The 21,202-nt window shown below is 41.2% G+C and overlaps 1 long non-coding RNA gene and 1 pseudogene across 6 annotated transcripts; both read left to right on the plus strand.

Moving 5' to 3' along the window:
* Positions 1–881: 881 nt before the first annotated feature.
* Positions 882–20,996, plus strand: LOC120321466. Of its 6 annotated transcripts, none has more exons than XR_005561089.2 (8): positions 882–1,395; positions 5,170–5,479; positions 6,566–7,065; positions 7,125–7,206; positions 18,894–19,137; positions 19,194–19,304; positions 19,366–19,400; positions 19,456–20,996. It is a non-coding gene; the product is annotated as an uncharacterized LOC120321466 (long non-coding RNA). The 6 variants fall into 6 exon arrangements; XR_005561088.1 differs by lacking the exon at positions 5,170–5,479 and adding an exon at positions 6,022–6,244 and having other exon boundaries at positions 884–1,395; XR_005561090.1 differs by lacking the exon at positions 5,170–5,479 and adding an exon at positions 8,471–8,577 and having other exon boundaries at positions 884–1,395.
* LOC26535116 lies at positions 15,949–17,183 on the plus strand (annotated as a pseudogene).
* Positions 20,997–21,202: the final 206 nt, after the last annotated feature.

The following is a 21,202-nucleotide window of genomic DNA, read 5'->3' on the forward strand; positions in this document are numbered from 1 at the left end:
TGGATCCACATATTACACTTCACAAGGGGAGGTTGGGCATTACCTGATTTACTATGATTTATTTAGGATCATAATATACCTACAAATTTTAAATTAAAAAGCATCAATTTAGTATACATGCTTATAATTACTACAGATTAAATTTGTTGTGTCAGCAATTCGGTTCATTTGCATTCAGACTGAAAATTATAATATGTTAAGCTTATAATACTAAGCTTGAACAACAGAATGAAATGCATAGTCACTACCCAATTTTGTTGAGTGCACCAAAATCCAGCAAAAGCTGTCCAATTTTCGGATCGCCTGTGGCCTTTTTGTGGAGTCCTTGAACGGGAAGTGCTCTGCCTTTGATCAGAAGCGAGTTAATTGGCTATTTCGAACGGCTGCATGGTATTTCTGAATTGGATCACAGGTATGATAAAGAAGCACTAGCCACCACCCACCGCCGCCCACTGGCCATGCGAGCCACCACCCACCTCCCAACGCCCACCGCCCTGCTTTTCCGACCATGTGTACTAATTAAAAGCTGGCAAATTCGTAACCTAAAAATACCAAGGCTGCCGTAGCATTTTGGCCATATATCTCGCGTTGCCCAAAGAGGCGGAGCGTTTTCCACGTTCCATGTTCCAGTTGCAGCCACCACCGCCCACTGCCCACCGCCCGACGCCCGCCGCCCACCTGGAAAGAGCAGTGCTGCCCGCGAATATGCAACCATCCCGCTTGCACCAGTGTGGAAAAAACCCGTTTTCCACGGCACATGCGCAACTTTTGAACCCCCGCTCTCGCCGACGCTCTCTCTCTCTCTCGCTCTCTTTTGCAACCGAGTGCGGCGCTTTTGGCCAAAAGCGAACATGCAACACACAACTAGTATGCGCTCGAACTCGGTAATGCGCACATCATGGGCGAGAGTGGGCGCGCAAGGCCGAACAAACAGGTTGTGCCACTGGGCGGTGGGTGGCTGGTGGGTGGCAGGTGGAGGAGGTGATAGAGAGGGGTGGGGCGGAGGTGGGTGCGTTTGCGATTGCGGCGAATATCCGAAAGTTGTGAATAACCCAAAAGTGCGTGCCCCTGATTGGGCCAAGTAGCCGTATCCCAGTACCAGTATCAACTACCAGATCAACCGTATCAACCAGATCAACAATTCCACACGGCGTAAACAAACACAGCAGAGTGCCAAAGTTTACTGTCACGTGCTTGTCAACAACGTCTTGGCGTTTTCGTTTTATAACGCCCTGACCCCGGACACGATGAAGCTTTACAAGTGACCCCCGGCTCTCGGTTCTCGGTTCTCGGTGGACTTTGCACCCGGCCAACGGCAACTACTACCACTAACTACTGCCACTGCCACCAACTAAACTGAACTGAACTGTGGCTCAGGTGCCACAGCGCTTTCATGTGAGTATTGCTTAGAACAATCGCGTGATATTGTATAAGAAAGTCAAGCCATCAAGGTGGTAAAGTGCATTTTAGGCATTTTATTTACGTTATAAATCTAAATGTATTTATAACGCAAGTTTGTTATACAAAAAGTAGTTCTCTAGTGAATTTATTGCATTTTATTATGAGATTATATGTAAGATAGCAAACTTTTGAGATATTCAAACTAAACTTATTATCGATATTAGAATAAATACCATGTTATTATGGAACTTCAATATCTACTGTGACATTTAATTATATCCAGCAAGTCCGTGACTAATCAAAATCATATATGATTTATATCTACGGGCTGATAATTCAGATAAAAGGTTACCAGAAAAAATTAATTATTATTATTATAACGCTTATCAATTTATTCGGTTAAGGTGGCATAACTACTATTTTACACAATTATTTCTTTTTAAAACAAGTCTTAATATAAATATGTGTCAATACTTAAAAGCACTTTAAAGGAATTAGGTTCGATATACTTAAATTTAAAAAAAACACGGCTTATGTTCTTACGTTATTTGTTAGTTCTAATGTTATATATTTATTTAACTATAATTTACATGAATAGAAAATAATAAAAACTATTTCAAGGATGTTATTTCAGTTTCAAACTGGCATCTTAAAGCTCACATCTTTTTTTACCACAATTCTTGAATCCTTTCAATCAAAGGTGCTGGACCAAGTTTTCATGAATTTTCCCCAGCGAGCAAATAGAAATGACTTGCAATTTGCAATATGCAATGCGTTTAAAAAATGCCTGGGGCAGCGCGAAAGAGTTTTCTCCTGGGCTTGTTATTTATGTTTTTTATTCGTATGATGAAAAGCCACGCAACTATGTACGTCGCGTGTCTGGGACCATAAACAGAAATTGTTTCGCAAAACGCCTCCGTCGCTTTTGTTGTTTTTTTTTTTGTTGTGCTTTTTGCTTTTTGCGGCCACCACATCGCATCGACATTGCAAAATAAACCTGCAAAGCGAGAGAAACGGAAAATTATCATGGGCTAAATAATCGTATTCATAAATATGCTTTTCCATTTTCCCCATCTAAAACATACAGTATATATGTGTATATGTGTATGTATATAGTACACCCTTTGGCCTAGGCAGCTATTCATCAGCGCATCATGTTTAAGCCTTCGTGGCGTCGATGATACAACCGATAAGAGGCCAATTTCGCAATTGCGGCGCTGGAATTTTTAATTAGTTGAAGAAAGCAGCCGCAGTCGCAGCCGGCTGTTTTAGCCAGGTTAGCCGCACTCTTGTTATGGCCAGAAGGTAGAGAGAGAACCAGTCGAGAAGCGCACACGAAACGCAGGCCAAATTTGCATACCACTTCTGTTTCACTTCGAAGGTCCGAAGGACGGTCATCGTAAAGTGTATTAAACTAAAGTATGTGTTAAGTGCACATGTCACAGGTCAAATTCCATAGTGTTATGATTTATCGGTTTTTGGATTTTCGAGGGTTTTCAAATTTATGCAGGTTTAGATTGAGGATAAAAACTATTTATAAGAAAATAGCTAAGAGTGCATATTATTTAATACAAATTTGTTAAAAGCCAGTTTTAATTTACCCAATTTAATTTAGGACCATAAAAGCATATTCTGATAAATCTGAAGCGTAACATTATAACTACACTATACGAGTATGAATTCGAATAATTTGTAAAACCATTTATATTTTTTCTCTGCTTTTCTTATTAATTAAACTTTTCAAATATAATTGCAAAAATAAAATATACCATTACTTTAAGCTCATTAAATTTAATTGGAGTAAATAGATTAAAGAATTTTTCATGAATCTCCGCATTTGCATTATTTTCGACTTAAGCAATATAATTAAAGTCAAAATAGGCAAGCATGCAACATCTATATTTAAATAAACTCACTCTATTCCGCTTAAGCCATGCAAACTCCGCTAGTACAAGCAACTTAATTAACAGTTTTGTTTGGTCTTTGTGTCCAAAAGTATTTTGTTTCCGATCGCGAATAATGAGTATGAGTATGAGTATGAGTACGAATTGTTCGTGCTCATACACTCGTAACTAACCGACTGGCTAGACTTTTTGTGGTGCGGTTAGGAAAAATTGGCGGTCGCCAGCGAAGTATGGAATAATTAAAAACAATTCAATTCGCAATTTGCACCATAATAAAATGAATTACATATTCATTTATGCAGAATATAACCGCTAAACTGCAACTGCAACACAGTAGAAATGAGACGGCCATTTGGCCACATCCACATCCACATCCACATCTACGACCATATCCACATCCACATGCAACCGGATTGCACTTGGGTGCAGTGGAGCAAGAAGTTGGACTTACACGAAGGGTCGTTGCCTGGCTTTCGTCTGTGGGAATTGCCATACTACCTTGCACTACCTACATAAATACACTCGATTGATTGCTCCAGAAATGGGGAATACATTTTGGGCTTCGACAGTGCCAGCAAAATATGGTAGAGTAATTCCTAAACACTCGCTTGACACGCTCGCGTTGCAAGAATTCCCGGGTTTTGGGTCAATTTCTACATTTCGGTGCAAACTTGAATATTCATAATGCACGTCTAGGAACGAGTCTACTTTGTTCGCATGCAACTATGTATTTCTCGCGTTCGACTAAAATAGAATTTGTTTCATTTGCTGGTAGACTGAACTCAACGCCTCTGCCTACCATTCACTCATCCATCCACCCATCCAGCCATCAACCCATTCACCCATATGAGTGCGATATGAATACTCGTATGAATAGTTCATTTCAATGCAGAGCAGCGCTGCACGCACATTTCTTCGGGACGCCTTGTTAGGTGTGTAAATTATTGCGAAATATTGCTAATTTCATTCTAAACAAACATATTTTATTAATGCTTTCAACCCATTCTCACCATAAAACGTGGAATTTCATTCGAATGAGAAGGCCATGCAAAATCACGGGGTGTGCTTATTGTTATAATTACTTCTGTGATTAATATGTTGTGCTAAGACTAGGAAACGCCTTCACTACTTCACAGTGCATAGTAAACATAACTAGTATTTAAACAAAGAATTTATTTGTTTATAAAAACAATAAAGTAATATGAATGTGCTCCCAGCTTTGGGACACATATTAATCAAAGCTTTTCGGAACAATTTTTACTGCTCATAAATCTAGAATTGTTGAGTTACCAGCTGAGACTGGACATTAAAACCGTCCAGCTATGAAAAGACCAACTATCAAACGGGGGAACAGGTTTGGTTTATGGCTTTTAGGGGTCGCATTTAGCGGGAGCCACTTGTACAGTGAGTGTTTAGCGTTCGTGCTGGCGATTAAGCTGTTCATTCGCTTGGCACGCTTTGTTTGGCAACCCCTTTGGCTGTCATTAAAAAATACCAGCCTCCAATTGCAGGAAGTAGTGGAATTTTCTCGACTCAAATTCTTATATAATGTCTTGATTATCATCCCTAGACGTAGAGCCTCATAGGGGTGATAATTTATAAGTAGAAATGACAATTTACTTAAAAATATCATTTTGTTGCACCTGAATTTTCTGTACTACTGCAAATTCTTTAATTATATTTAAAAGGTTAATATTTATTTTATAGTATTACCAAGGAAGTAAAGTAAATGACGATATAAATAATAATTACAAATAATTATGAATGGTGCCCAATACTTGCACCATACTAAGTGAATGAATAATAAGTGAAAATAACTTGACTATATTTTCCTAAAAAATAATAGTTTTAAATATAATTTTAGTGCTAGTTTCTGGACACAGTATTTATCAACTGAAAATGAAATTAAGTGGCGAATTTGTAACTAAATTTTCATTACCGGCAAGTGATTGTTGAAATTCCTTAAATTTCCCGCTTTAAAATGTCGATTATTTGCGGACTTTCCGTTTAACACCTCGATGGCCGATGGTTGAAGGCTGATGTCTGATTCTGGTGTCCATGGAGTACTGGTACAAGGTGGACTGGGTGAAGTGGAGATTTGGGATGTGGATGTGGATGTGGATCCGCAAAGGTCTGGTGCTTGCGGATGAGGAACGGTGAATTTATAAAAAAATGTGAGTGCTTTCATTGATGTTGGTTTATCGGAGGTGGCATTCCCCGGCTTTTTACATTGTATCCTGCCCATGAAGTCCAACCTTTTATTTAAATGTTAACAATAAAAATGAATTTGCATTTATTGATTTTCGGCCCGGAATGCTGAGTGCTGAGCTGTGGAGGTGACACTTTAAAAAACAGGTCATATTCCTATCCGCGTTGCGAATCAGTTACTGGTTTTTCACTTGGGTTTTTTGCGCCTCAGCATAGAGCGAAGTAGATGGCATTTTGTTTGGCGAATAGACCGGCTTTAATAAGCCAGTTAGATGCGCCATTATTGTCTTCAAGTTGGCCAAAATGAAAGGGGCCACATACTCGTACGTACGTAACAAAATGAGAGAGCAGGAGCCGTAGATCCTGCAGTAGCCGTTTGTTAAGCCTTTGTCTAGCAGCCATTTTAAGTGCCATAAAAAACTCGAAAAGTTGTAGGAACAATGTAGACAGCGTGTTTTCATTTTATGCGAATTAAGCTGCCACTTGAACAACTTTCCTTCCTCACCAGCGACTCCACTGGACCGCCGAGACCGACAACGACAACTACAACAACAACGACAACGACAACGACAACGAGAACGACGACGTCACTGACAACGCGAACAGTGGAAGTCCAAGAACAACACACAGGAGGCACATCCACATGAGTGTTAGTCACACATGATGGTTCATATGCGGATGCTTAAGCATATATTGAAGCAGTGCGGATTTGTTACGAATTAAGGACAATGGTATCTTACCAATACTACAAATATATTATTAAATGATTCCTTAAAACAAAGTATACACTTCTTATAAATGGTCCTGACATTCACGAAACAAAAATCTTTAAAAGTTTTAAGCAAAATTATTTAAAATATTTATTTTACATCATATTGCATTTTAATAGCTTTTTTATTTCAATCTTAGTCTTTTGCAATTTTTAAATGGTATCTTAACAAAAAAAAAGAAAATTCATATGATATCACGCTGCACTTTCATCCCTGAATGCTCATAAATTTGCTACCCTCACGATCAAGCCGAATTTCGCTAAAATCGGAAAAACTTTGCAGCATACTTTTAGGACGCTGCCAGGACACGGCCTGCCGGCATTTCCTACAGGGCACGAAGGACATCCCCAGCCCCAATCCCTTGTTCATCCTCGTGCACATCCACATCCACATCCTCGCCTACATGAAGCGAGAGCGCCCACAAGGGATACAGTTGTTAACGTGGCCAAGGAGCAGCGACTATGGCGGGGACAAAAACACAAACATGGTTGCCGCAGGACGCTTGCAGTTGAAGGAGCAGAGCACTTTATGTGCATATAATGTCCGCTCTCACCCAAAGCGCACACCCACACTCACTCACTCGCACACACACTAGCACACACAGGAAGGACCCTTTGAGGACGGTGTCGGCCAAGTTGCGGGGAATTGTTAATATTGTCTGGGCCTGTAAGCAGCATTTACATGCTGGCCGACACCACGTACTACATACGTCCTGGCTGATGGACGGTCGCCGGGATACGGAATCCTTGCCACTTTCCATGCGGATGATGCCCCGGCTTTAAGTAGGCCCGCCTGGTAACAGACATTGTTTTAAAAATATGTACATCCTTGCATTTTGCAGATGTTGAATTAACCGACGATGCCCACCCAGCCCGACAGCTTTCATTAGAAAAGGCGGATGGACAAAGTCCTGGAGTTGCCGGGTGAGTGTTTGCCCATGTGTGTGTGTGTGTGTGTGTGTGTAGCATAGTCCTGATTACATAGCCCGGGTTTTGTACATTAATAAGGGGAACTAACAGACAGGCATGTGGATGAAGTGGGCTCCTAAAGCTGGGCTCTTTGGGAAGCAATAACTATGACTTTTTTAAAGTATGCTGCAATAAGCTTAGGAACGTAAAACTATTCCAAAAACTAATTTAAAGCAATTATAACGAAAGGAGAACTCACTTGTACTGCTTATATTCATATCATATGAACAGCTTTAAATAAACCCGTCTAGTTAATGCTCTGGAGTCTTAGCCTTAAACTGCTCATTTGAATCCACTTTAAAGGATAACTCCTTCGATATATTCCAATGAATGGAGGCGACTCCACGACTCCGGTAATCGATTGGACACGGCTGCCAGCCGGATTTCGTCCTCGAGCGTCTTAGGCACTCGAATAAAAAATAATGATGCGAGAGTAAATGAGATGCTATTCAATTCAAATGGCGTGGGATGCACGTGAAGTGGCACGCACATGCTAAGGTGTACCCATCCATACCCCCCTATGCCACATCCACATCTAGATTCAGATCCAAATCCGAATCCATATCTATGTGGATACGGTTGGGCATTAGTGTGTGTGTACATTGATGCAGGATGTATATAGGAGTATTCGAGAAAGTAACACACATGGATAGCTCGCTCATTTACCGCCTACTGTCGCCGCCGGCTGCCGGGAGTCATTCGTCAGTCAATCCTCGCCCTATTCCCGCCGTATTCCCGCCATCCCATGCCCACGACCTGGCACCGTACCGCTCCACTCCGTCCGGATGGCTGTGTGCGCAAAACCAGCGCACATTCGTCAGAATTTGCATTTCAATTCGAATGTCAGGATGACGGAGCGTCGAATTTGGGTGGCGTTGCCATCGGAATGAAAATAAATCACGCTGCTTTACCGCATAGGCAACTGGGGAGATGGAATATATGGTGGTATACATGGGAGATGGGATATATGTGGAGATGGATGCTGAATGCTGCGGAATGGGAACGCACCACAAGAGCAAAACAGAGCCACCATTAAACCAAAACAGAGCCTGGGGCTTTCGCCTGGGGGTGGAACTCATTTATTCGCATTTTTTTGGCCCCTGCTTTTTTTTTGCTGCTCTTTTTGCAAATGCGAAAATGAATGTGGAAACTTTTCCGCCATCATTTTGAGTGATGTCAATTAGATTGATTTGATCAGCGAAAATATGTGATTTATCAGACAGCAACAGTGACTGGGCGGCCCCAGGGCATTCGTCTCATCGCCCCCCGAAAGTGGCAGCCATCTACATTCAATCTCTATTCCTGGTGGCCAAAATACGGACCACGGTGCGTATGAATATCTAATGCGGCACACACGTACGCAATCCGCTTCATCACTTGTTCGTCCGTTCGCTCAGCTACTTCATCAATCAGTCATCTAACTAGTTCTGGCATCCTGCTCCATTTAGTCGGGATTTAGTCTTCATAGCCTCATGGGTCTTTAAGGGGAGGAACTTGTGTAAATACAACTGTGTTTAAAGATTTTCATGGCCATTTGTTTTCTTGGGCCTTTTAAAGCCTAAAAAGTTTTAGTTTGTTTTCAACTAAGATTATGGGTTATATTGCAATGAATCACTTAGATATGTTTAAAATATATTAAGTTTTTAGTTTAATTTTGGGCATATGAGTTAGTGACTGTTTTCTTAAAACTAAAACATTTCGCTACTTTCATTCAATGTTAAGCAGTAATTAGCAAACTATTTCCCCTTTCTTATTTATATTTTCTAGTACTTATTAAGATGAGTTTTTACAGAATGAGTTTGAAATGTTTTAAAATTAAAGGGCTTACTTTCAACCGTTACCCGTTTAACCACAGCTTGTCCACTATTAACCACAACCATACTTCGATAAGGATTTTACCCCAAAAACCCCCCAAATCTCGAAATTAGCTGGTCTATCCCCGTGTTGCTAGTTAATACGACCGTAATGAGGGATATTTGATTAGCCGCTTTCCACGCGCTGTGGGAATGTGGTATAATATGCCATAATATAATAACGTATCCGGCTGGCGAATCACTTGGGCACACACAAAAGCCGCACGTTACTTGCAACGCCTACGATATTAATAAAGCATTGGGCGAAGCACTTGCGGCGCCGCACAAAGCAAATAAAATAAATCAAATCGGAGCAAAGAAAGCAGGCAAATCGCAATCTGAACGCCACTGTGTAATGGGGGGAAAAACAAAGGGGAGTCCCCCTTTTCCCCGCTTTTATTTCGTTTTTTTTTCTATTTAGGCAGCCAAAATTTATGCGCGCTCTTTGCCCGGCCGCTCCCACGCAATGATTCCAACTTTTCCGGGGGATCGGAAAATGGAAGACTGGAATCGGGGGATAGAGGGATTGGGTATTGGGGATTGGGGATCTAGCGCTGGTCCTGCGGTTTTCGGGCTCTGCCTTTTTTTCGGGGGTGGCTACATGTGTCAATAACTCATTTTCAAATGGGAATAACATCGAATAAAATTCGCGCTTCCTCTGGGTTTTTGTTTTTTTTTTTTGTTTATAGCCAAACTGCCAGTGTGTGGCATGTGTGTGTGTGTGTGTGTGTGTGTCAACCCATTTATTATTGTGTGTTGGACGTGGTTTGGGCCACGGCCCCGTTGACTGATGAAATATCGTGACAAGCAGTATAAAAGCTATTAAAGTCGAGTGTAGATGGCGCTACTTGAATTTGTCAAAATGTCTTTTTACGCGCAGCCGGCGCACACAAATCCAATACAACACGCCTATGGACAGAGTCGCCCCGACAGCCGCGAAAACCCAATGCCGAATATACCTCCCACCCGAAAGTGGAAACACCACCCACTCAAACACACACACACATGTGTATGTAAATACGTCATGGGAACGGGTGAAACTTTGATTGATGCCGTTGTGTCACGCAGGCGCGCATGTGGCTAATGGGCGGTCGCCGGCCCTAAAAAACATTCGATATTTTTGGAAAAGGGGGTTGGGGTTATAGGGGAAGGGGTTTACGGGATGGGGGTTGGAGGAAGACCCTGCAAATCAATTGAGTGATGTTGCCAATTTGGGCATGACTCGTTTGGGCCACGGATTCGTTGAGCTATCTTAATCGAGGCCGAGTTGCTGGTTTCAATGCAGTTGCAAACGCCAGAACAAGTTAGCTGGAGCAGCTTGAAGGAGGTGCACTGAAAGAAAACGAATGACTATGAAGTAAACAAAAACAAGACTGGAGAAATAAAACTCCATTGTGTATAAAAGGAATAATATATTGGACTTTAGAAAGGATTTGTTGAGAGTATCTTGAGAGTATATCTAATTACTATAATTTAAAGATACAAATTTAGGAAAATCGATTAATAAATAAATGCTGACTCACAGAAATTAATAATCAGCTAATATTTCTCTGAGTCGGTTGCCAAATAAATAAATAATATATATTTTTCTTGTCACTTATCATAGAAACGCTACTACATATGTATATACAAATCCTTAATATGAATTCGACTTCGAAGTGTATTTCTGACTAACTGACTTAGGACCCCAAGTTATTGACTTTCCTTAAAGATCCTTAAAGTTGAAGAAAAAGAGTGCTCTATAGATTTTCCCTCAGTGGAGTGCCCCGCTGTTGTTCAAGTGGCGTCCACAAATAAACGCGCGCCCCAAATGCATCAAAGTAACGAGCTCAAGCTGCGAGGAGCAGCTTGTCCTGGTCGAAAGCAGAGCGGCAATATCCACATCCACATCCACATCCACTTCCACATCCAGTCAAATGCCCTACAAGCGACTGGCGCCTGCAGTTGTGATATATGAAATTAACTTAATAAAGCAGTGAAATATCGCCGGTGAATGCAACGCGATTCGCAGGAGGCGATCAGCGGGCGCTAGGCGACTTGCTGCGCCTCCATAAATTGTGGCACTTGTGACTCTGGGGGTCACTTGTGACTCTGCCTCAGCTGCAGCGACTGAGAGATGTGGCATGCCGCAACACCTGAGGTGTCCACTGGCTTATAATGGTCACATAACGTGGGGGCATTATGAAATCCAATGAGATGCGAGATGCTAATTAGTGAGACTTCAAAACGCATAGGTTTACTAAAAGTGAGCTTTGCTTGAAAAGCCAGACAAATCTAATATTTGTACTATGCCTTATTTTAAGTTCACAAGTATTCACAGTATTTAAATATCTCTGTTTTCTCTCAAGAACTTTATGCTTAGAGATCTTAAGCTATGTCAATCCTCCAGCACTTGAAAGTTAAAGCTTCATAGTTCTTCAAAAGTTCTTAACCCTTTTTGATTAAAATTTTTAGCTGTCTTCATTCGAAATTCCTGTGGGAGTTAAAGCTGTCGAATTGCATTCGAAGGACCCCGAAAAAGCGATTGTGGGTGCTTCTATGGTCACCACAAGAGTGTGTGCCCCCACTGATGCTGATGATGATGATGATGGCGATGGCATTGTGCGCCATTGTTCACTGGAGCCCCATTGTCTGAGCTAAATTAAGCAAACTTTGCATGGGTGCTGTGCATAGTTTCGTCCCAAATCAATTCACCCGGAGTTAAGGACTCTCTCTCTGCCCACCTTATCGCCGTGCTCCACTCCGTGCTCATCCCTCATCCCTCCTGCAACGAAAGTACAGTAAGGATTTCCCCGAAAAACTCGCACCCGATATGTGCACCCTTTGGGCCTTAACTTTTCACTGGGCCATAAGCCGTTCGCCGTGAGCAGAACGCAATAAATTACGTTAAAGACGCCAGTCCCAGACCCAAATCCAGAAATTTGCATTCCACATTGGAAGTGTAGAAGGGAGGGGGTGGGCCACCCCATCGGAAAACCGGCACACGCATCATCATAATTAATAAGAGACAATTTGACAATGGCCCTTTAGCGTTAACAGCGATATTACTTTCAGCAGCAAAGTGAGCAGCCGCCGGAAAGCACGCACACACACCCAAAAACACACACCCAAACACACACACACACACGCACACACACACCATCGCCGGATGAAACACACCCCCTTGCCATTTTGCGCCAAATTAAATTCAACCTCAATTGAGGGGTTAATTTCTATCACCAGGCAAACAAAAACCAAAACAAAAACAAAAACGCCCAGCCCGCAGACGCTACGTGGGGTGGTCCTTGAAAAGTGATGGGGGGGAGGGGGAGTGGATGGGTGGCTGGGCGGTTAGGGGGATGTTTGGGCGGTTTCCCAGATCGCCCCATTATCTGCATCGAGTTCCACATAGAAAATCATTACGGCATTCGCACCATGAGACGTATTCAATTTGAGTGTCGTTGAGCTCTTTATTACGTTAGTGTGAAAGTCGCGTGCACCGAAAGCCCGCTCGTGCACTGAGAGAAAAATCAGCAGGACTTCAAATGGGGTATTTTTCAAATGGAAACTTTAGCAATAAAATACAAAAGATAAGCTGAATTTACAATCGCAAAAGCAATAATTGCATACAATTTCTGTTAAAAAGTCACATTGTGTACATACAGAAAGTAACTTAAAGTTGTTAATAATTTTCAAGCTATGATACTCAACCCTCAAAAACTATGTAATATATAATGCATAAATCAAACATTTTTTTGTTTATTTATGATTCTTAGTTAAGAAGCTTCTACAAATTGTACTTTAAAGTGAAATTTCAGTGAAAAGAAGTGTCCTTCCAAGTTTATAGATACAAATGTATAATGAATTTATCTTAGAGCTAATTAAAGCACTTCCAATTTCTTGCCGTGCATCGTCCTGTGGCATCGCATCCCGGGGCACCACCTCCTGCCCCGCCCCCCGGCGCCTTTGGCATTCATTCACGGTGCGTAAGTCAGAGCAACAACAATAACAAAGCCGGCGCGTTTGGTGGAGGAAGTGGAAGTAAATTGAAAGCATGCTGCGCGGCCAAAAGCGGCCACTGCTGCTCCTGCCCCGTTGCCTCATCCACTGCCGCATCCACAGCCACTGCCACAGCCACTGCCACTTCCACTGCCACTGCCACTTCTCCCGTGACCCTAACCCTTCAATTCAGTGCCACGAAATCCATTAGCAGGCAGCGTGCGGCGAGGAGAAAAAGCCAAGAGCCAAGAGCCAACAGCTACGAGCATCGGCAAACGGTGACCATGAGGCTTTTATGCAGGGAGCGTCCTGGCTCGCTTTCGGTTAACCATGGGCATGCCACTCCGTGCCACTCCGTCCACTCCCGCCTGGCTTTCAATCTCGACGAGACTCATAAACATATGCGCCTCACGTCGTTTGGCGTGAATTTAATGTGGCGGCGGTGGAGTAGACGACACCCCCAGTCCAGCTCAGCTCAGCCCAAAAGGACCCCCAACCAATCGACTTCATAGTCGACAGACGACGGTTAGCCGTTCTTTGATGAGGTTACTGACTTTGGCGAATTAACTCCCACTGTAAGCTACATCGAGTATACCCAGAGTCGCTGGGGTCGCTGGCGAACCGGAAACCACTGCATTTTGTTGGCCCAAAACCGGGGTGGCACGCTTCAACGCCTCGGAAAATCTCAGGGGACACTTTAGCAGTACAATGCAGCATTTAGATAAACCGAGACTTTAGAGCCCTTTCGATTTGGCCGGAATAAATGCTGAATTCTGAATGCTGAAATGTTCGCCGTGCTGGAGAGGCTGGGCAGATGGAAATCAATCCTTCTTCGCGGGGGTGCGTCCTTGTAGCCAGATTAGTTGAATAGAATTTCAAGGGGAGTTTGTCTTTCCCATTTAATTGAAATTAATAGATGCTGCAGTGGGGCAGAGAAGGGAAAACACAATTAGGAACAGTATTAATGGCTGAATGGTTTTTCTATCTTTTACTAGTAACTTTTATAGTGAAATATGCTCCTTTACATAAGCAAGCCAATAATACTAGCGAGTCATATATCATAACATATTTGTAACTGGAAAGTATAAGTACGAAAGTGCACATTTCTGTATGGCAAATAATGTTTTTATCATTTGGAACTTATAAACTCAGCAGCTTACACATTTGGAGAGTTAGAATGTGCGTCTGATCTCTTTAAAGTGACAGTATACATACAAAGGGGCTCCAAGTTTTCCCCGTATGCCTTGATAAATAAAAATTATTATTAAAAAAGTTTACATGAATCCATTGAATATTCAGTTAAAATTTAATGATGTGTGCAGATTACAGATCATAAATACTTTACCTTCAGTTGAATAATTCAGATAGTCAGTCAATACAATATATTAATATCTCTGCACCTGCTATCGAATTAATCAGTATAATACCCTGTAAAACCACTGCCGAAGGAGTAACTCACTATAGTCAGCATATGCCACAAAGCGTGCTTTTCCTTTGGCCACATTTCACCGGATTCGGATTCCGGTCCGCCGATCTAATCAAACAGAAATAATCGGGCATATCAAAGAGCCACTACAAGTGCCCCGAAATCCAATTGGGACGACTGGCTGCCATAAATTTTATTTATTTATGTGTGCACCGTTTTGTTTTCCGCTCTGTTTTCTGCCCTGCGAATGGGATTGGGTATGAGTGTGGGCATGAGTATGGGAATGAGTATGGGAACGGGTGGTATGGAGTATAGAGTATACTCGGTATCGGGTCGAAAATCGACCATGAATATCAATGGGGGAATTGTGCGTCATCGGCACGCGCCGCTTCATGCGATACTTGCCTCCAATCTTGGCCCAAACGCTCGTCCTTCGGCTGGCGGGAAAAGGGGGTTGGGTTCTGGGTTTTTTTTTCCGTTTTGGGTGGGCCATTGATATTGTTTTTATCAGGCAGACGAGGGACTGAAGACCTGGCCGCGGGCCTTAAGCACTTGTGCTCCTGATGCGTATTTAATTTTATTTTATTTGGGATTTCTCGCCACCGAAGGGGAAGTAAATCACGGCAGTCTCGGTATTCGCACCAAATCGGGATGGTCCCCTTTATGGGGTGGTCCAGGACCAGGCTGGACCAGGATAAAAGGACAAATATATCAATACTATAAACATATGTGGGCAGATGTGTGTGTTTTTTGCCGGCTTACACTTGTCGAACTTGGCATCGAAGAAAAGCGTCTGCGAAAATGTGACATCGAGTGCTGAGTGTTGATTGTTCGTCACTGGCACACAAGATAAATGAATGAATGAATGAATGAGTGAGTGAGTGAGTGTCTACCCTTGGTAGCAGCTGAAGCTTTCGTATTAAATTCATGAAAGTTAAGTGCTTGGTAATTGATGTTATAAAATATTTATGACAGACAGCCCAACATCAGGCGGAACTGAACAGGTAAACGAGTAGTAGTAAGAGTAAGAGTTCATGCCTTTTTAAGTCCTCCAGGCGGCCGACGACTGATGGCCAAAGTTAGATTTGGCTCTAATTGACATTAATTATTTAAAAGGACGTCATGCGAATCCTTCGACCTAAGTGCCGCTCTTTGCCCTGCGGTAAAGCAGTGAGTCCTCCTAAAGCAGCTCCTCTAAAAAGCCAGCTATAAATAAGTTGAGCAATTGGAAAAACTCCGCCGTGCTACAAAAAGTTGATGGTGCAATGGGAATTCAAAGCTACCAACTATTCAGTACACGGTAAACAGAAATGAAAATGTTCCAGAATATTGGCAAAATATGTATTCTAACTCCAAGGGTTTTTATTCTAATAGGGAAGATTATATCCTTTTCACGTTTGTTATCTCCAAATAAATCCTTTAATTCAGATCTAGCTTAGAAGTATATTGAAATAGAAGAGAATAAATCCATATTTTTTAAAAAAAATTTTAAAATAATCATTGGTTGATTTTGGCTAGTTTTTTCTCTTTTAAAGCCAATCTAATAATCATAGTCTGATGACTTTTATTTTATTTCTAAAAGTCCCCGTGCACTCCATTCATTTCGACACCCTTTCCAGACCAAACTCAGGATTTTGGCTTGGCCCACTTGACCGGGCAAAAACAGTGGACCAACTGATAATGATGCTGTTGGCGACTTTGTGTTTGCTCATGCCGGTAGCCTTGTGCCCAGGTCCTTGGTCCTTGGTCCTTGGTGCTTGGTCCTTGGGCTTTGCAGGGGCTGGCTTTGATGTTTCGCCAGGATGATGAATTATATTTGACATCTATGTGCTTGGGCGGCAGTCCTCCACCCATCGGTGCTAACATGTGTGTACCCTGCCACATTGATGCCACTCGAACTGCAAGGGTATGGGAACAAATACGTGTGCATGCGCACCAAAAAACCACCCAGCAGCTACCACTGCAGCACACCCACTCACCCACTCATACACCCAGCCACACTCGTCTGATGAGAGCCGCACTTGGATATGTTTATTTTACTGTCAAAACATTAAAGTAAACTCCCGCGAATGCCGCCGCACGGGGTTGATTGTTATCAGGGGGCGGTGTCGACAGCGTTGTACCTCTGCGAGGGTGGAAAAGTCCTTCGTCCTCGTGACCACCTTCGGTTTGACTCCGCAGACAAGTCTATTTGCATATGTTGACGGCATACTCTAACCAGAGCCTGGTGGATTTCCTGCTTAACGGCCGTGGCCATCACAACACAGCCATCCCTTCCAACAAAAAAAGGACCTTCACACATGCGGCTGGGTGGCATGCCTTTTTGACAACTCATAACAATCACTCATCATAAACAAAGTCGCTTTTTATGTGAGAAGATCCTGTGCAACAAAAAGAAAATAAGATACTCAAGGTATGTAATAGATGTGGACTGCTACAAATTGCAGGTGTATGTAGTTACTTCAGAGGAACAACGAAGCGGGAAAATCCCTTTAGCTCAGAAGTTAACGACTTGCCAATTAGTTAATTAGCGAACTCCTGCGGCGTCCTTCGACGTCTTATCCTCTCGCTTCCATTGGCTAGTCACTCATTTATCTATGCCGGCAGCCCTTTGCGGTCAATTAAAACAATCCGCAAAATAATTGCCAAGAAATTTATTCGCTTCATTAACTTGTTCGCAGCGAAGACAGGCGAGTTAGCCACGAAGTCAGCCATGAAATTAAGTGAAATAATTAAATCTCAATCGGCATCTATTCGATTTGTGTAGCCTTTGGCATTGGCATTGGCTTTTGGCCACGGCCCTTGTCAGCAGTCGAGGGATGAACACACACACACAAAATACATTTTTGGCAGGACTTCTGGGCTAATCTTCACCCAGCAAGGGGTTACCATTTGGCGTTAACGATGGGGTTGAATTAAACCCGTTCGCCGGGCTACTGGAAAGTGCAACAATCGCTGGGGGTTTTCGCTTTTTCGGACTGACAACGACCATTTATCACCCACGCAGCATCTTTCATAATCAGGCTGGTCGGTTGGCAAAATGCAAATGACTCAGTCTGCGAGTGGCGACTGTGGTGGAGTTGCATATAAAGGACCCGGCCGCGGCTTTTAATTTACAACGTCCTACGTTCTGCGTCCTACGTCCTCAGTCCGCAGTCCTTCGTTCATGTATCTGTATCTGTATCTGTATCTGTAGCTACATATACGTGCAGTGGGGCTTTCGGCTCTCAACTGTGAGCCACAGCCGCCATCTTCGCCACAATGCCAGACAAAAGGTCGACACGTTCCCATTCCGACCGACTTAATTAATTTATGCACTCATGGTCGGTCGCCAATGCATCTCGGGCTCTCTCGGGGATCGGGCAACGGGCAACGGGCATTGGGCAGAGGGGACTGGGAAATGGGTTTGGGATGGCCAGTTTAGTCGGTCTTCAACCAAAAGGTGGACATCATTTCTCCGGGGCCTCTTCGCTTCTTGAAAACCCGCCTAATTTTAAAATTAATGAGCGGCATCTTGATGGCCGATGGCAGCGATAAGCCCCATGATTTTGACCGTTCCACAGATCCAGAGAGCCCACGTCCCTGCCGCTCGGATCACAGCTTAAGTAAATCACGTGTTTATTGGCACTTCACTTACGACACCGTCACCAGGCCAAAGAATATACATATATATATAGGAGAGTCCCCGGCCACGGGTCCCAGTTTCAAGACCCCAAGCCCGGTACCAAAAACGAAAACCAAAATGGCATCACTCTATAGGGACTGCACTCTATATTGGCCCGGTCCGATCTTGTTGGCATCGAGGGAACCCAAACTCTGAGCCAACCGACTGACCAACGTCATTAATTAGCTGGCCGTGAAGTGTGGGGAACGAATGGAAAGCGACGTGTTTATTTGGTTTGTATGCCCGTTCAACAGCCCAAATGTATTGGGGCTTCATTTAGGAGTTCTTTTGTTTTCAAATATTTTGCCGCTCGATACAGTGGGGCCTCGCATATGAAAAAAATTGCTCAGTTTCAAGAAAACTTCGAAGTCCCTAGGCAACATTTCAGCGAAAACAGCGGGTATAATAAATATTTCGTATTATGCATATTAACGAGTTTAGTATGCTGTAATATGTAGAGTATTCAAAGGATTTCATTAAAATGTTGCAATAAAATCCATTCATTATAAATATAAAGAAACAGATAGAAGGATTTATTTAAATAAACTAAAAATAAATTTTTATTACTATTTTGAATTTATATATTAAACAAAAATATATAGTATTTTATTTTGTGTATAGGACCATCTTCTCAAGTCATCACTGTACCCAGCACGTTGTGTCATTTATTTTGTTTGACCGGAAACTCTTTATCTTACGGTTAATCTTCTTGATATTTCAGATGTGGAAAGCCCAAATGCCGATGCATTCTCGATTCGTGGCATTAAGACAAAAATAAACTTGATTTTGGTATGAAATTGATTCATTCATTTTCGATCCATTGAGTCAGATTCTTATCCGATGGATGAGTCGGGCAGCATCGCCACTTCCAACTGTGTCCACATCCAACAGGTAGTCAAACCAGACAAACTGTCTCCACTTGCACTGGAGTCTCGTTTCCATCTACTTCACCTCTTCCATCGCAAGTATGCATTTATTTTGAATAAAGGTAAACACACATTTTAATAATCAAAGATTTCAGATTCTTTAAGGCTAATTAGTGACTTGAAAGGCTGCAAAAACAGAGGACACCCTTAATGAAAGGATATCGTCAACCAGATTCGTAAAGAGTACTTCTCGGATAAATTTCGATGTTTGTATATTGGAAAAATCTTAAACTCGATGCATTATTATTACAAATATTTAACTTTCAGGTTTTCAAGGACCAGAATGTCAGCTAGAGAACAGGGTTTGTGAATCATTTCTGTGTTGATTAAAACTATTAATCCATTGTTTAATTGCAGAGAACCTACCATATAACTGTTGAATGATTTTTGATGGAAGGGATGAAAGCAGATGGATATTATTATGTTAATTTACAATACACATTATATGATTATATAGATTTACAAAATAATACGATATCAAGAAAGGTCATCAAAGTACGATGGATGTTTTGCCTATGCTTGCTTTGTACTTTCCAATTGAATTTGGTTGGAAAGGTTTATGTATCTGCAAATTGTATTGATATTCGACAGTATTCTTATTGAATCACTTTTTGCAAAACAACATACGATAGCAGAATATAATTATTTATGTAAATCTTATATAGCCAGGATGTAATGGCAATCAAAATTGTGTATATGGCCACTGAAGCAAGAATTCTTGTAGTATATTTATATTTTAAAAATTCAATTTGTAGATATTAATATTGAAATCTGTACAATTAAGAAATACAATTCTAGTCCTTACATTCAGAGAATTACAAAATTACCTATAAAAATGAAATGACATTTTTTCAGTTATGTCACAAGATGTAAATATGTAAAATTGCATTCAAATGACAGTGACATACAATAAAGTGAGGAGAAATAAATTATGTTGAAGTTATTTACCAATGAACAAATTTCAGACCCATTAAAAGGCTATACATTTTGAAATATAACTATTATTTAAGAAGCGATGTTTCATTAAATTGTTTATTAGATACTGCTCAAGATACATGATATGCATTTAGTGGAGATTACGATTACAAGGAATATATAATAAAATATATATAATATATTAGTTTATTTTAAATTTGTAATAAATTCGAAATCAAATATTTGGGATCGTACGCAGATGTGTGCCAATTTGAAAGAACATGTAATGTAAAATACATTGTAATTATTACTTTCACTCAATTTATCTAGTGATCAAGACAATTAGTAATGTAGTGATTTCAATTCTGAGTTTTTGAGCATGAAATAAATTATTTTCCTAATTATTTTCGATCAACTTAGTAAAAGACGATCACCCACCCATACGCAACCAGTGCACTATAGTGCAGTGCGCACCAATATTGAAATATGCCCAAGAGTATGCAACATAGTTTTCAATGCACTTTCTAAAGCATACTTATGTGGTTAATTATTGGCTGCAACATATTTTCATACCAACTTCTGTTTATCTAAATTCAGTTAAAGTGCAATCTCGAATTGGATTTTATATTATTAAATAACTGTTTTAATACCTAATACAATGTGGTTTAAAGGAGCCCTCTTCTTAGTTAATTATAAAAGACGATCACATACTTTCATATAAGGTAATATTTGTACATTAAAGGAAGAAACAAAAGTATAGAAATTACATTTGTAAAGAATTGAATTAAGGAAAAGCAACTCAAAATCGAAGATACTTTAAACTGCTTAAAATGTCATTATTTATTAGATACAAATTTCCCAATTTAAATTATAATTGGCTAAAGCAACTTGCGATCATTTTAATATGTGTGAATTATAAATTCGTGTCCAGTAACTTTTGTGATTTAAATCTTTCAGTATATTATAAATTCGTTACATATTAACTATTTTATTGAAAGACTTGGGCAGACGCTTATAAATACATCGTAAAGCTCAAATATTTAAAAGACAACTAATTTGTTAGGGAACAATGCTCAATCACCTTAATGCCCACAATAAATTTGATCCAGTTATTGTGCATTGTTATAAGTCATAATAACCCAAACCGAGCTGGTCGACAAAGGACGGCTGCGAATATATTTATTGTTTT

This window comes from Drosophila yakuba, chromosome 3L (assembly GCF_016746365.2).
Source record: "Drosophila yakuba strain Tai18E2 chromosome 3L, Prin_Dyak_Tai18E2_2.1, whole genome shotgun sequence".
NCBI classification, from domain to species: Eukaryota; Metazoa; Arthropoda; class Insecta; order Diptera; family Drosophilidae; genus Drosophila; species Drosophila yakuba.